Genomic DNA, 17,992 nt, shown 5'->3' with positions numbered 1-17,992 from the left:
CGGATGGTGTCGCGCGTCTGTAATCCCAGCTACTCAGGAGGCTGAGGTGGGAGGATTGCTTGAGCCCAGAAGTTCGAGACTAGCCCGAACAACATAGCGAGACCTCACCTCTACAAAAACAATTTTGTTTTTGGAGACAAGGTCTCACTCTGTCACCCAGGCTTTCGCCTAGGCTGGAGTGCACTGGCATGATCTTGGCTCACTGCTCCCTCCGCCTTGAGGGCTCAAATAATCTTCCCTCCTCCTGAGTGGCTGGGACCACAGGTGTGGGCAGCCACGCCTGGCTAATTTTTTGGTTTTGGGTTGTTGTTGTTGGGATTTTTTTCTTTTTTCTTTTTTTTTTGAGTAGAGACGAAGTTTCACCGGGTTGTCCAGGCTGGTCTTTGTAGTCCTGGACTCAAGCGATCCGCTAGCTTTGGCCTCCCAGAGTGCAAGGATTACAGGTGTGAACCACGGTGCTCAGCAAATTTTTGTATTTTTAGTAGAGACGGGGTTGCACCATGTTGGCCAGGCTGGTCTCGAACTCCTGACCTCAGGCGATCCGCCCACCTCAGCCTCCGAAAGTGCTGGGATTATAGGCGTGAGTCACCGAGCCCGGCCGAAAAACATAACGTTTGGGGAAAGAAAAACATTCAAAGGAGTACACATAAAATATACCCACAGTTAGAAGAGTAATACAATAAACGCTCCAGTACCCACCCCCTCCGTCTACCTTGGGGGAAGGCTGCCTAGGGGTTGGCGCCCAAGCACCTGGGGACTGGCCTCCTCCAGTTCGGTGCTGCTGAGTACCCGCTCTGATTGGCTACAGAGCAGTTTCCAGGGCTGGGGATGGTGGTCCGCCCACCGTCCCCTTTGTCTCTGCCAGTCCTGGGGATGTGCCTCCCCTCAGCAGGCACCACGTTTTCCATGGCTGAGGCAAGGACAGGCCTCCTACCAGGAAACCCAATATGGTGGGAAAGCTGGCTGACACTTGGGCCTCACTTTTCCCACTACAGAACCCGCGCGCCGAGGGAAGTTTCCCCGCGCCTGCTGCACAGCTCAGTGGTGGGGAGGGGCTTGGCGGATGTGAAAGCCCAATTTTCCTACCGCCTGCTCGGAAGATTTTCACTTCTCCGTCGTCCCGGGATCTGTCTCATCCTCAAATCTGAGCTCCGGATTCTCGCTGAGGAAAATCTCGGGGCTGCATATTTGTTTTTGGCTTTCTAGGGGGCGGGGAAGTCAAGCCGCCATTTTAAAACCGGAAGTCCTCCTTCTCCCTCAATCATCTTCTGGCTCAGCCAGAAGTTAGAAGACGGAGGCGCCCACTGAGTTCATGCCTGGAATCCCAGCGATGTGGGATGCCCAGGCGGGAGGATCGCCTAAGGGCAGGAGTTCGAGACCAGCCTCCACCCCCCGACCTCACACCCCATCTCTACAAAAAATACAAAAATTAGTCAGACGGTGGCGCGCGTCTGTAATCCCAGCTACTCGGGAGGCTGAGATGGGAGTATAGCTTGAGCCCAGGAGTTCGAGACCAGCCCGAACAACATAGCGAGAACTCACCTCTACAAAAACAAAATTTTTTTTTTTTTTTTTTGAGACGGAGTCTCGCTCTGTCGCCCAGGCTGGAGCGCAGTGGTGCGATCTCGGCTCACTTCAAGCTCTGCCTGCCGGGTTCACGCCATTCTCCTGCCTCAGTCTCCCGAGTAGCTGGGAGTACGGGTGCCCGCCACCGCGCCCGGCTAATTTTTTATATTTTTAGTAGAGACGAGTTTTCACCGTGTTAGCCAGGATGGTCTCGATCTCCTGACCTTGTGATCTGCCCGCCTCGGCCTCCCAAAGTGCTGGGATTGCACGCGTGAGCCACCGCGCTCGGCCAACAATTTTTTTTTGTAGACGAGGTCACACTGTCACCCAGGCTGGAATGCAGTGACATGATCTCAGCTCACTGCACCCTCCGCCTTGCGGGCCCAAATAATCCTCCCTCCTCCCGAGTAGCTGGGACCACAGGTGTGGGCAGCCACGCCTGGCTAATTTTTAGTTTTGGGTTGTTGTTGTTGGGATTTTTTTTTTTATTTAATTTTTTTTTTTTTTTTTGGTAGAGACTGGGTTTCGCCATGTTGCCCAAGCTGGTCTTTGTAGTCCTGGACTCAAACAATCCGCTAGCCTTGGCTTCCCAAAGTAAAAGTGCAAGGATTACAGGCGTGAGCCATGGTGCCCAGCGAATTTTTGTATTTTTAGTAGAGACGGGGTTGCACCATGTTGGCCAGACTGGTCTCCAACTCCTGACCTCAGGTGATCTGCCCGCCTCAGCCTCCCAAAGTGCTGGGATTATAGGCGTGAGTCACCGTGCCCGGCCGAAAACCTAACTTTTGGGGAAAAAAAAAAAAATCAAAGGAGTACACATAAAATAAATGCACAGTTCGAACAGTAATACAATAAATGCTCCAGTACCCACCCCCTCCGTCTACCTGGGGGGAAGGCCGCCTAGGGCTTGGCGCCCAAGCACCTCCTCCAGTTCGGTGCTGCTGAGTACCTGCTCTGATTGGCTACAGAGCAGTTTCCAGGGCTGGGGATGGTGGTCCGCCCACCGTCCCCTTTGTCTCTGCTAGTCCTGGGGATGTGGCTCCCCTCAGCAGGCACCACGTTTTCCATGGCTGAGGCAAGGACGCGCCTCCTGCCAGGAAACCCAACATGGTGGGAAACTTGGTTGGCACTTGGGCCTCACTTTTCTCACCACGGAATCCGCGCGCGGAGGGAAAGTTTCCCCGCGCCTGGTGTGGGGCTCAGTGATGGGGAGGGGCGTGGCGGATGTGAAAACCCGATTTTCTTATCGCCTGCTCGGAAGATTTTCACTTCTCCGTGCCCCCGGGATCTGTCTCATCCTCAAATTTGAGCTCCAGATTGTTGCTGGGGAAAATCTCGGGGCTGCATATTTGTTTTTGGCTTTCTGGGGGGGCGGGGAAGTCAAGCCGCCATTTTAAAACCGGAAGTCCCTTTTTTCCCTGAATCATCATCTGGCTCAGCCACAAATTAGAAGATGGAGGCGCCCACGGGGTTCGTACCTGGAATCCCAGCGATGTGGGAGGCCTAGGCGGGAGGATCACCTGAGGACAGGAGTTCGAGACCAGCGTGGTCAACGTGGAGAGACCCCTGTCTCCACAAAAATTAACCAGATGGTGGCGTGCGTCTGTAATCCCAACTACTCGGGTGGCTTAGATGGGAGTATCGCTTAAGCCCAGGAGGTCGAGGCTGCAGTGAGCCGTGATTGCGCCACTGCACTCTAGTCTGGGTGGCAGATAGGGACCCTGTCTCACCAGAAAAAGAAAAAGTATGTGAGAACATTTAGTACATGTGTTTATCTACAGGAAACAATAAAAATGGCAAAGCTGGTTTAAGAGCTGATGTGAGTCTTCTAGAAACTTGTCTTTCCCAAAGCGGATTCAGAGGAACTCCACACTTGTGAAAAAGAGATTACCTGGTCAAACAAGTTGGGAAGAAGAACAGTGTATGTTCTGTTGTCTACACCTCTGACGCAAATATAGGAGACACATTAACGTATTAGGAAAAAGAAACATTCTGCAGTCATCTTTTAAATTTTGTGTAACTCTGGATTTCCCTAACATATTTGACCACCAAAAGTTTTCACGAGACCTGTCACCAGAATGCAACTTGTATTGTTCCTCTGGGGAAATGCTAGCACCTGCCTGGCTCAAGGTAGGCACTCACTAATGACCCTGGCAATGCATGAATGGTTTTCTGACCAGTGATGCTCGTGACAGCACACTCTGAATGGTAAAGTATCTCTACACCCCTGAGAAAAGTTGTGGCTCCAGAGGGAAAAGGAATGAGGACAAAGCCATAGCACTGTAGTCAAAGAGAGGGGCAGAGGGGGAAAACCAACACAAGATTGGCAAATTTGCTTTGTGGGTACAAGGAGGCATCGTCCTAATGTTTGCAACATTATCCTAATGTTTCAGGTGGTGCTTTCCAGGAGGAAAGGAATGGCTTCAATTATGAAAAGTAAAGCATAAGATCTTGTTATTTCACTTGTGTTTTAACCAGCAAGAGTCTCATTAACAATTATTAAATTAACAATTATTTTAAAAATGTTACTGTTCCAATAGCAGTTTAAGAATACAAGCTACTGAGCAAAATGTGTAAACACATTGTGAAGCTGCTTCCTAACCTGCTGGACATGGCCAGGGAACATAGACACAAGTAACATTTTCATCACAAACACCTACACTTAACAAGATTAGAGCAAGGACAAAAATGATACTGTCAGGCCAGGTGCGGTGGCTCACGCCTGTAATCCCAGCACTTTGGGAGGCTGAGGTGGGCGGCTCATGAGATCAGGAGACCAAGACCATCCTGGCTAACACGGTGAAACCCCGTCTCTACTAAAAAATACAAAACATTAGCTGGGCATGGTGGCAAACACCTGTAGTCCCAGCTACTCAGGAGGCTGAGGCAGGAGCATCGCTTGAACCCGGGAGGTGGAGGTTGCACCACTGAACTCCAGCCTGGGCGACAGAGCAAGACTCCATCTCAAAAAAAAAAAAAAAAGATACTGTCAGGGCTAGGCGCAGTGGCTTATGTCTGTAATCCCAGCACTTTAGGAGGCCAAGGCAGGCAGATCCACTTGAGGCCAGGGGTTCAAGACCAGCCTGGCCAACATGGTGAAACCCTATCTCTACTAAAAATACAAAAATTAGCTGGACGTGGTGATGCACGCCTGTAATCCCAACCACTTGGGAGGCTGAGGCACAAGAATCTCTTGAACCTGGGAGGCAGAGGTTGCAGTGAGCTGAGATCGTGCCACCACACTCCAGCTTGAGCAACAGAGCAAGGCCCTGTCTCAAAAAAAAAAAAAAAAAAAGATACTAGCAGATACTAGCGGTCCAGAGAGGTGGCTCACCTATAATCCCAGTGCTCTGGGAGGCCGAGGCATGTGGATTGTTTCAGTCCAGGAGTTCGAGACCAGCTTGGGTAACATAGCAGACTATACCTCTACAAAAAATACAAAAATTAGCCTGGTGTGGTGGTGCATGCCTGTGGTCCCAGCTACTTGGGAGGCTGTGGGAGGATTGCTTGAGCCTGGGAGATTGAGGCTGCAGTGAGTGGTGATTGTGCCACTGCACTCCAGCCTGGGCTGTTAACAGAGCAAGATCCTATCTCAAAAACAAACACAAAAAAATAAAAATGATACTGTCCAGTTCCTGTGAGACTTACAGCCTAAGATGATACACCACCAGAGAGCCAAACAGAAAAGGTCAAGTTTTGAGAAAAGTGGACATCCATTTTAGGACAAAATACTATCCATTGCAATAATCAGTTAATGTTCTCTAGGTAATAAAGTCTTATATGAGTGTATAGATTAAGACAGCAGTATTTTCCCCAGAGTGTCACAATGCTAACTGAAGAATCCAACAGCAACAATAGTAAGTAATAATAAAGTCAGATTGGCTGGGCATAGTGGCTCACGCCAGTAATCCCAACACTTTGTGTCTGAGGTGGGAGGAATGCTTGAGGCCAGGAGTTCAAGACCAGCCTGGGTAACACAGTGAGACACCCCCACTTCTACAAAACAATTTTAAAAAATTAGCCAAGTGTGAGCCAGGCACGATGGCTCACGCCTGTAATCGCAGCACTTTGGGAGGCCGAGGGGGGTGGATCATGAGGTCAGGAGATGGAGAACATCCTGGCCAACATGGTGAAACCCTGTCTCTACTAAACATACAAAAATTAGCTGGGCGTGGTAGCGTGTGCCTGTAATCCCAGCTACTTGGGAGGCTCAAGCAGGAGAATTGCTTGAATCAGGGAGTCAGAGGTTGCAGTGAGCCAAGATCACACCACTGCACTCCAGCCTGGTGACAGAGCAAGACTCCGTCTCAAAAAAAAAAGAAAGAAAGAAAAGAAAAAAAAATAGCTATGATCATATCACTGTACTCCAGCCCAGGTGACAAAGAGACCCTGTCTCAAAAAAAAAAAAAAAAAAAAAAAGCTAGATATGTATTCCATGAGCTCCTTTGAATTTGATACTTATTTGTGATTTCCCCTTGCATCATGATAAATCCACTGCCCATGGCCATTACTCTTGACTTTTTGAAGGGTGGAATTAGGAGCCTAGACTGTAGGCTCCCGTGAACCCTCATATGTCTCAGCAGAGACCAGATAAAAATGCTTAGCAGCAGAAACACAAAGTGTCAGGGGCCCTCAGCACCCTGAATGCCATCCAGGGGTTCTGAGACCACAGGTTAAGGAATCCTGGTCTACCAATGGCATGTTCTGCAGAAATAGAAAAGATCATCTTAAAATTCATATGGAATCTAAGAGGACTCCAAATAGTAAAAAAAACAATCTGAGAGAGAACAAAGCTAGAGGCCTCACGCTTCTGGATTTCAAAACATGACAAAGCTATAGTAAACAAAATAGTACGGTGCTGGCATAAAGATAGTCATATAGACCAATGGAACAAAATAGGGAGCCCACACATATATGGTCAAATGGTCTTCAGCAAAGATTCCAAGACTACACAATGGGGAAAGGGCAGTCTTTTCAACAAATGGTGCTGAGAAACAACATTCACATGTAAAAGAATGTAGATGGACTCTTACCTTATGTCATATACAAAAATTAACTCAAAATGGATTAAAGACCTAAACATAAGGATTTAAACTATAAAACTACAAGAAGAAAACATAGGAGGAAGGCTTCATGACATTGGAAAGGGCACTGGTTTCTTACATGTAACACCAAAAGCACAGGCCACAAAAGTAAAAATGAGACTACATCAAACTTAAAAACCTCTGCACAGCAAAAGAAACAGTAGTGTGAAGCGGCAACCTATGGAATGGGAGAAAATACTTGCAAAGCATATATCTGATAATGGGTTAATACCCAGAATATATGAAGAATTTCTACAATTCAGTAGCAAACAAACAAACAAAAAACCCTGATTAAAAAGTGGGCAAAGGTCTTGAATGGACATTTCTCCAAAGAAAATATACAAATGGTCTACAAGCCTATAAAAGGCTAATTAGGGAAATGCAAATCATAAACCACAGTGAATTATCATCTCACATCCATTAGGATGGCCACTATAAAAAACAAAACAAAACCGAAAAACAGTGTTAGTCAGGGACTGTGGCACATGCCTGTAGTTCCAGCTACTCAGGAGGCTGAGGCAGGAGGATTGCTTGAGCCCAGGAATGTGAGTCAAGCCTGGGCAACCTAGGGAAACCCCGTCACAAACAAGTATTGATGAGGATGTAGAGAAATTGAAAACCTTGCACACTGTTGGTAGGATTGTAAATAGCGCATCTACTATGGAAAACACTATGGAGGTTCCTCAAAAACTTAAAAATAGAGCTACCATATGATCCAATAATCCCACTTCTGGGAATATAGCCAAAAGACTTGAAATAAAGATCTCAAAGAAATATTTGCATGCCCACATTCATTGCCGCATTATTCACAATAACCAAGATGTGAAAACAACCTAATGTCCATTGTTGGATGAAAGAAAGAAAATGTGGTGTAATAAAGAAATATTATTCAGCCTTAGAAAGAAGGAAATTCAGGTACATATTACAACATGGATGAACCTTAAGGACATTATGCTAAGCAAAATAAGCCAGTCAAAAAGGACAAATACTGTATGATTCCACTTATATGAGGTATCTAAAGTAATCATACTCATAGAAACAGAAAGCAGAGTGGTAGTTGCCAGGGGATGGTGGGGAGGGAGGGGAGATGGGGAATTGTTCAATGGGAATAGAGTTTCAGTCATGCAAAATGAAAAGGTTATGGAGCTTTACTGTACAGCAGTGTGTGTGTAGTTAATACTGTGCTGTACATTTTAAAATTGTTAAGAGGGTAAATTGATGTTACATGTTTTTTATCACAATTAAAACAAAAACAAAACTATGGTCTAGAAACATCCTTTCTTTCTTTGCCGCATCTACTGTGTGAATGAAGACCATTTTCAGCAATCAGACTATCGACATTCCAGAAAATGTCGACATTACTCTGAAAGGACACACAGTTATCGTGAAAGGCCCCAGAGGAACCCTGTGGAGGAACTTCAAGCACATCAACGTAGAACTCAATCTTCTCGGAAAGAAAAAGAAAGAGGCTCCTGGTTAACAAATGGTGCAGTAACAGAAAGGAACTGGTTACCATTCGGACTATTTGTAGTCACGTACAGAACATGATCAAGGGTGTGACACTGGGCTTCTGTTACAAGATGAGGTCTGTGTATGTTCACTTCCCCATCAACATCATTATCCAGGAGAATGGTTCTCTTGTTGAAATCCGAAATTTCTTGGGTGAAAAATACATCCGCAGGGTTCAGATGAGACCAGGTGTTGCTTGTTCAGTATCTCAAGCCCAGAAAGATGAATTAATCCTTGAAGGAAATGACATTGAGCTTGTTTCAAATTCAGCAAGCCACAACAGTTAAAAACAAGGATATCAGGAAATTTTTGGATGGCATATATGTCTCTGAAAAATGAACTGTTCAGCAGGCTGATGACTAAGATCTAAGAGTTGTCCAGCTACAGAAGCAAGATGTCAGATGACTCCTAAAACCTACTTGTGATATTTAAATGATGCAATAAAAGACCTATTGATTTGGGGGAAAAAAAAAGAAACATCCTTTAATGCTGCTCTGGGTGATGTTCCTCAAGCTGTATCCTCCAGCCAGGTCCTGGAAGACTTATTTTCCAGGTTTCTTCTAGAAAAGGAATGTAAAACTGAGCTTTCTAGACACTTCGGGAGCTGGAATGACAGAAGAGAAACCACCCGATATCAAGGAGTCAGGTGTGGTGATACACGGACTTGTATTTTTGAGTAAGGACACGACACCACAGAGGAAGATGGCAGAGAAGAGAGTGTCTCCTGAGGGCAGGGAGGAGGCAATGCCAAGAGGAAGCTGCCCCCAAAGAAGAGCACAGCCATGGGGCTAGAGCACTGTCCAAGGCTGGCCGCCATTCCACAGGCTGTTGAGTAGCACGGAAACATACAGTGAGGTCACCAGAACAATTGGAAAAGCTATTGTGTTGTGGAGGGACAATGTGAGCAGCTGGGATGTTCAAAAGATTAGTTGGGGAGCAGGACAGAGAGGAGTCTGCAGTTCTGGGAACGACAATGCCATCTTGAATGGAACTTAAAGTCCAATAAGGGCTACACACCATTTAAAAACACTAACTGGTAAATTGCTTGATATTTGATCTTTGAGGGGGGTCAAAGTGAATCACTACTTTGTGAGTCCTTTGAGACAGACTTTAAAGTTTAATCCTGTGACATTTTGTAGGTTTTCTAATTTTCATTACAACAATTATAGGCCTGGCCACAGATTTAAGAAAGAATATATTGGCTGGGCGTAGTAGCTCATGCCTGTAATCCCAGCACTTTGGGAGGCTGAGGTGGGTGGATCATGAGGTCAGGAGATTGAGACCATCCTGGCTAACACAGTGAAACCCCATCTCTACTAAAAATTCAAAAAATTAGCCAGGCGTGGTGGCGGGCGCCTGTAGTCCCAGCTACTCGGGAGGCTGAAGCAGGAGAATAGTGGCCTGAACCCAGGAGGTGGAGCTTGCAGTGAGCTGAGATTGTGCCACTGCACTCCCAACCTGGGCGACAGAGTGAGACTCTGTCTCAAAAAAAAATATATATATATATATACACACACACATATATATGTGTGTATATATGTATATATATACATATATGTGTATATATGTATATATGTATATATACATATATGTGTATATATGTATATATGTATATATACATATGTGTGTATATGTGTGTATATATCTACATGTGTGTGTATATGTATATATACCTACATGTGTGTATATGTGTGTATATATACATATGTGTGTATATGTGTGTATATATGTGTACATATATACACACATATATGTGTATATGTGTGTACATATATACACACATATATGTGTATATGTGTGTGTATATACACACATATATGTGTATATGTGTGTGTATATACACATATATATGTGTATATGTGTGTATATACACACACATATATGAGTATATATGTGTGTATATACACACACATATGTATATATGTGTATATATATGTGTGTATATATACACACATATATGTATATATGTGTATATATACACACATATATGTGTATATGTATATATACACACATATGTGTATATACGTATATACGTATATATACATATGTGTATATACGTATATATGTATATATGTATATATACATATATTTATATATGTATATATGTATATATACATATATATGTATATGTGTATATATGTATATATACATATATATGTATATGTGTATATATGTATATATACATATATATGTATATGTGTATATATGTATATATACATATATATGTATATGTGTATATGTGTATATATACATATATATGTATATGTGTATATGTGTATATATACATATATATGTATATGTGTATATGTGTATATACATATATATGTATATGTGTATATGTGTATATACATATATATGTATATGTGTATATGTGTATATACATATATGTATATGTGTATATGTGTATATACATATATGTATATGTGTATATGTGTATATACATATATGTATATGTGTATATGTGTATATACATATATATGTATATGTGTATATGTGTATATACATATATATGTATATGTGTATATATGTGTATATACGTATATATGTATATGTGTATATACGTATATATGTATATGTGTATATATGTATATATGTGTGTATATGTGTATATATGTATATATGTGTATATATGTGTGTATATATGTATATGTGTGTATATATGTATATATGTGTGTATATGTGTGTATATATGTATATGTGTGTGTATATATGTGTATGTGTGTATATATGTGTATATATGTATATATGTGTATATACGTATATATACACACATTTATATATTATATATATATTTTATATATTATATATATATAATATATATGAATATAATTATAGAAAACATAAATGCTTTCCCAGAAGTAGACTAGGAAAGGGAAATATTTATGTACAACATGTTCAGTCCAACTTGTCCCCTTGGCAGCATGACGTTGTGGTCCCTTCACCTCATGCTTGGTGCTTACAGGACAAAGAAGCCATACCTTGAGAAATTCAAACAGCAGTCCAACAAGGCTTACTGTAATAAAACCACCAATAAGCTTCTGTTCTCATAATGTGGAAAAGTGACTTGGGACAAACCCAGGAATCACACACTTGACATCTCCAGAAATTACTAGGTAATTTGCTACTTAATCCTGTGTCTGGGAAGACTTGAAAATCAAGTCACTCTAATGTCTGAGACCTGAACTCAGTCATTCAAAAGAAACGGGTGAACTAAAGAGGGAAACATGGGCCGGGCACGGTGGCTCACGCCTGTAATCCCAGCACTTTGGGGCGGGTGGATCACGAGGTCAGGAGATCGAGACCATCCTGGCTAACACGGTGAAACCCCGTCTCTACTAAAAATACAAAAAAATTAGCCGGGCGTGGTGGCAGGCGCCTGCAGTCCCAGCTACTCGGGAGGCTGAGGCAGGAGAACGGAGTGAACCTGGGAGGCGGAGCTTGCAGTGAGCCGAGATCGCACCACTGCACTCCAGCCTGGGCGACAGAGCGAGACTCCGTCTCAAAAAAATTATAATAATAAAAATAAATAAAGAGGAAAACATAAAGAGCTATCAGTAAGTAACAGAGCACAACATTTCTCGTGCGTGAGTAAAGTACCCCCAATTAAATAATAAGAAAAAATGCCTAGATCTCTGGGCATGTACTCAAGCAAGCACAAACATGAAGCTAAGGACACATATGCTAAGTAAAAAAACCCAAAACTTACAAATTCAAACAAAATTACAACAGAAACAATTCAAATTAACATCATTAACTTTATATGGCAAATGCTACTGTGTTTTCTGCAACTGAATTCTACCCACCTGACTATGGTGCCGAGTGCTAGAGTACAGGTTTTTTGAGTTTAGCAACTTCATTTTAGTAAGGGCTCAACTTCTCCACCATTTTTTAAAAAATATCATCACCATTACTTATTAGGTCAGCCTGTTTTTTTCCTAATCAGAAAGGAACAATTTGGGTGGAGCTGCTTGGCACCACCTCTGTTGTCAATGTAAACTCAGAAGCTGCAATGGAGTGGCGGTGCTCTGTATAAGGCAGTCATTCCAGCCACTAGGAATTTTATATAATAATTTGTTTAATTACCATCAATATTTAAAGTTCAAAATTAGAAGACTCCAAAAATACTTCCTTGAGTCCTCGTTTGACAAAAACTTCCATAGCCTAAACCCAAGGCTCTTAATCTTTTTTTATACCACAGCCCCCTTTGGTGGTTTGAAGCGTCAGAAAAATGCTTTGCATAAAAAATACATCAGATTGCAAATGAAACTAATTATATTGAAATGAAACTAATTATACTGAAATTGAGTTATCAAAATATTAAAAATATTTTATATAATACAATATTGATATGTATAGCATTCTCCGTCCCCTTATCTGTGGTTTTGCTTTCTGCAATTTCAGTTACTTGCAGTCAACCATGGTCCAAAAATATTAAGTGGGAAATGCCAGAAATAAACAATTCATAAATTTTAAATTGCACACCATTCTGAGTAGCATGATGGAACCTGGCACCATCCCGCACTGTCCCTTTCTCTTCACAAGAAGAAAAGTACACAAGAATACAGTACAATAAGATATTCTGAGAATAAGAGAGATATCACATTCATATAGCTTTTATTACAATATAATTTCTCTGGGGCCAGGCACAGTGGCTCACGCCTGTAATCCCAGCACTTTGGGAGGCCAAGGTGGGTGGATCACGAGGTCAGGAGATTGAGACCATCCTGGCTAACATGGTGAAACCCAATCTCTACTAAAAATACAAAAAATTAGCCAGGTGTGGTGGCGGGCACCTGTAGTCCCAGCTACTTGGGAGGCTGAGGCAGGAGAATGGTGTGAACCTGGGAGGCGGAGCTCACAGTGGGCCAAGATCACACCACTGCACTCCAGCCTGGGCAACAGAGTGAGACTCCGTCTCAAAAAAAATATATATATATATATAAAATACATAATACATATATTATATATGTATTATATATGTATTATATAATATATTATATATGTATTATATATAATATATATGTATTATATATAATATATGTATTATATATATAAAATATATGTATTATATATAATATATATTATATGTATTATATATAATATATATGTATTATATATGTATTATATATATTATTATATATGTATTACATATATTATATATTATATGTATTATGTATGTATTATATATTATATATTGTAATATATATGTATTATATATTATATATTATATGTATTATATATTATATATGTTATATATATTATATATAATACATATATAATATGTATGTATTATACTATATATTATATATAATACATATATTATATATGTATTATATAATATATATGTATTATATATGTATTATATATGTATGATATGTATTATATATGTATTATATAATATATGTATTATATATGTATTATATAATACATATGTATTATATAATATATGTATTATATATGTATTATATAATACATATGTATTATATATGTATTATATAATACATATGTATTATATATGTATTATATAATACATATGTATTATATATGTATTATATAATACATATGTATTATATAATATATGTATTATATGTATTATATATGTATGATATGTATTATATAATATATGTATTATATGTATTATATAATATATGTATTATATATGTATTATATAATACATGTATTATATGTATTATATAATACATATGTATTATATATGTATTATATGTATTATATAATATATGTATTATATGTATTATATAATATATGTTTGATATATGTATTATATAATATATGTATGAAATATGTATTATATATAATATATAATATATGTATTATATATAATATATAATATATGTATTACATATTATATATAATATATGTATTATATATATAATTTCTCTATTTTATTGTTGGTTATAGATGTCAGTCTCTTACCATGTCTCATATATAAATTAAACTTTATCATAGTTACGTATGTATGTATAGAAAAAAACATAGCATATGTAGGGTTTGGTACTAGTCACAGTTCCACTGGGGCTGTTGCAACCATTTCCCTTGTGGGCAGAGGGGGACTACTATACCTATGAAGGCGTTAAGGATCTAGCAACAGATTTAATAATTTCCATACTTTCTAAGTGGTGGTGAGTATAATTGACATTTCAACAACTGTAAAGTGATATAAAAGTATCTATGATTTCTATAAATGACAAAGTCACAGATTTTACTATTTCATAAAATATTTTATATATTTCAGAAGAGGTTAGTGAAAATAGGTAACTTTTCCCCCAACTTTACCAATGCCCTGAATTCTGTCCACAGACCCCTAAGGGGTCCTGAACACCCCAGGTAATGATGCTTGGCCTAAACCTTACCCAAATAAGATGGTTAAACTAATACACATGTATTCAAGAGTAACTGCAGGCTTGGATAATTAGGATCTGCCCAGGCATATGGACCGTCCATCTCTCTCCTTTCACGGAGAAGCATGGCCAGGCCCCAAACCCAGCACTCCTGGCCAGCAGGTCTCTGAACGTCTGTGGAACCATTCTATGAGAAGCTTAACTCTCCTGGCATGATCAGGTTCTTACCTGGATTTTCTCCTTTTACCCTTTTCTCTTAAAGAGTCACTGCAGGGGGAGGTGTCATCCTCCCCTTAGCTCTCAGGCACTCTGCCCAGGGAGGAGCTCCACATTCCATGGCACACTTGTGTGGCTCCCAGCCCAGGAGGAAAGACCTTAAAGAGATTGCTCATCCCCTGGGAGTAGGAGGGTAACTCCCCAGAGTGCAAGGACCACCGTGGCTGTTATGCAACTGATCATGAGGAGACCCCCCAGAGTAAGAAGTACCAGCCAGCCATGTGGTTGCCCCCTCCACCCACTCTCTGGCTGGAAAGGGCGGAAATGTCCTAGGGTTGCTAGGCAACGGGACAGAATTAAGTGATGACTCTACCCAGAGGATTGTTACATCCTAAGTTGTGTGTGTGTGTGTGTGTGTGTGTGTGTGTGTGTGTGTGTGTGATGTGATGCATCACTTTCCCTGGAGGTCTAGAAGGGGCAGAAAAAGTTGTATTTCTAAGGTAGCCTAAAAGGACCACTTGGGGTGGAGGGGTTCCAGACAGGGCTGACTATGAAGGCCACGGCTCACTGCAGATAGTATGTTGCAGGTGTCCTCTCCCCTGGATTACCCTTCTTTCTCCCAAGCCAGACCCTGTCAAGCTCTGCTGCTCATTTGTGGCTAAAGGGGGCTGTTGAAGGTGCTAAAGGGGGCTGATAAATGAAGCCATCATAAAAAGAACCCATCTGCTAAGACATTACAGTTGCATGAGATATGAGTGCACAAAGCAAACTACCAGCATCCAGTCCCAGGGCAGCCTCTTAATAGCTATGGGGCAGCCCTCTCTGAGCCTCAGCCCCCATTTCCATAAAATGAAGTCAAAAAACCTATCAGAGTTACTATGAGGATGAAATGTGCAGGTCCACCGGAATCTGACATGAGGAAGCCACCAGAAAATCTAAATTAAGGGATATTCTGCAAAACAGCAGATTTGAATGCTTCAAAATGGCAATGGTATGAAAGACCAAAAAAAAAATAATAATAATAAAATGAAGGCTTGTTTTAGATTAGAAGAGGCTGAGAAGCCATGACAACAAAATGTAGTGCAATCAAGGGAGGACCCTTGATTGAAAGCTGAATTTTTTTTTTCTTTAAGAGATAAGGTGTCGCTAAGTTGCCCAGGCTGGTCTCTATCTCCTGGCCTTAAGCGATCTGCCCTCCTTGGCCTCCCCAAGTGTTGGGATTACAGGTATGAGCCACTGCGCCCTGCCTAATTCCTGGATTTTTTAAAAAGTCATAACACACATTATTCAGGCAATTGGGAAAATCTGAATGTGGACTTATATAATACTATTGTATTAATGTGAAATGCCGTAGTTTTGAGTACGGTATTCAGTTAGATAGCAGAGTGTTCTTTTCCTTAGGAGACACATGCAGAAGTTTTTTGGGATGAAGCATCATGATGTCTATAATGGAGTCTCAAATGGTTTAGCCTACCATACATATAGAGAGAGACAAAACAAATATGGCAAATGTTCAACGGTGAATCTAGGTCATGGATGTTCACTGTCATAAAATAGTTATAAAAGTAGTTCAGTGGGCATCTTCAAAATAAAGAAAAGGAAAAAGGTGTACTGACCCCTCTTAGCACAGGGTCTGGCACAAAGAAGTAATCGGCAAGTGATGGCTCCTTACTATGATGAGTTGACTTTTGCATCTACATGGGGATGATTTCCTAAACCAAGAGAACAATGCCATAGAACAGTGGAATGACAGGCTTCTGGCATGGGATGGTGGCAGGATTTTGGGTGCTGGAGCCTTCCCACTCTGCCTGGCTCTTTAAGGAGTGTGAACAGTACTCCCAGATACAGAGGGCTCCCCTGCCTCAGATGGCGGCATCATGATCTTCACACTGTGGGAGGAAGATGTCTGAGCCCAACAAGATTAGGTCATCAGCCAAGTTCAGAGTCTGGCCTTCAGACTTCTCCGTGGAAGGTAAGGAATTAGAGCTGAAGATGATGCTTTGCATCCTAGCCCTGTTGGAGGCAGCCCCCTAGGTGCAGAATTCAGAGAGCAGATAGTACCTTTGTGAGAATGAGGAGGTGCTCCTTCCTTCCTCTGGAGACCCAGCCTGTGTCCTGGTATCAGCTGCACAGACACACACAGCAGCCCTGATCAATCCATTGTATGTAATATTGGCTTCCATTTATTGAATGTCAGGCACTTTCTGTGACTTATTTTGAAACCTCACAACAATTCGTCAAGATAGATATTATTTTGCTCATTTCACCTGTGAGGAAACAGAAGGTTTAAAGGCTTGCTCAGCCGGCACAGCCAATAAGTGCCGGAGCAACAGAGCAAGAATCTGAATCTAGGACTTCCTGAGTCCTAAGCTCTCATGCCAGTGCTGCACTCCATTCTTCTGTGTGTGGAGTTTTATGCTGTGCAAAACTCCCTTCCTCGTGTGGTCTGCAAGATCACATAAGGTGGTGAAGGTGACAAGTGAGGAGACTGAGACTCAGAGAAGGGACTTGCTCAAGATCATCAGAAGCTTGTGGCAGAGCCTGGACTAGAATGCCAGAATCTGCTTGCTCTGTCTCCTTTATAACCAAGAGACTCTAACAACCATCAGAGGCCAAGCCCAGGACCCAGCCCTGCCTTGACCACTTCTTCCATCCTGGACCCCAAGCCCCTGCTATTGCTTCTTTAGTGGAACATCTCTCCTTCCTTCCAGCTGTCTCATTTTAAGAGGCAATGTGCCAACCGCCAGATGTCCATTGAGATTTGTGATTTCTCTTCCTGCAGAAGTTCCTCTTCCCATCCATCATTCCATTCATTCATTTATCCTTCCAACTACTTATCTACCTGGTCATCTGTCCTTCCATTCACACGTGTTACACACATACCTCTCCCTCCATCCGATCAATCATCAGGCCCTCCACTGATTCAACATTTATCAAGCACCTGCTACTACTATGTACCAAGTACAAAGAGGAACAAGACCTGGCTCTTGCCTTTGGAAAGCCTCAGTTTGTAGGATAGACATGTAACAGCATGGGTTGAAAGCTCTCCTAGAAGTATGCACTAGGAACCATGGGACTTCAGAGGAAGAAAGGGCTAACTAGTTAGTAGCTGAGAAAGGTCTCAGGGAGGGCCAGCATCTGAGCTGCAATTATGAGTCTCCTTCCTTTTCTCTTCCTCCTCTGTGGCCACTGTTCCCCCAGTCCTCCATCTAGTCATTTTTTTATCTGTTGGTACCTGGGCTGAGGATAGTCTCAGTG

At 41.6% G+C, this 17,992-nt stretch overlaps 1 long non-coding RNA gene and 1 pseudogene across 1 annotated transcript in view; one reads left to right on the top strand and one right to left on the bottom strand.

The window, feature by feature from the left end:
- LOC129137206 (uncharacterized) overlaps positions 1–15,074 on the bottom strand; it is an 80,905-nt gene extending 65,831 nt beyond the window's left edge. The window contains exon 1 of the long non-coding RNA XR_008539540.2: positions 14,747–15,074. This is a non-coding gene — a long non-coding RNA (uncharacterized LOC129137206). The remainder of the gene's footprint in view (positions 1–14,746) is intronic.
- On the top strand, positions 7,942–8,522 carry LOC100610076 (large ribosomal subunit protein uL6-like; annotated as a pseudogene).
- Positions 15,075–17,992: the final 2,918 nt, after the last annotated feature.

Source organism: Pan troglodytes, chromosome 16, assembly GCF_028858775.2.
Source record: "Pan troglodytes isolate AG18354 chromosome 16, NHGRI_mPanTro3-v2.0_pri, whole genome shotgun sequence".
In the NCBI taxonomy this organism is placed as follows: domain Eukaryota; kingdom Metazoa; phylum Chordata; class Mammalia; order Primates; family Hominidae; genus Pan; species Pan troglodytes.
Note: the sequence above shows the minus strand (reverse complement) of the source record. Positions and strands in the feature narration are given on the sequence as shown.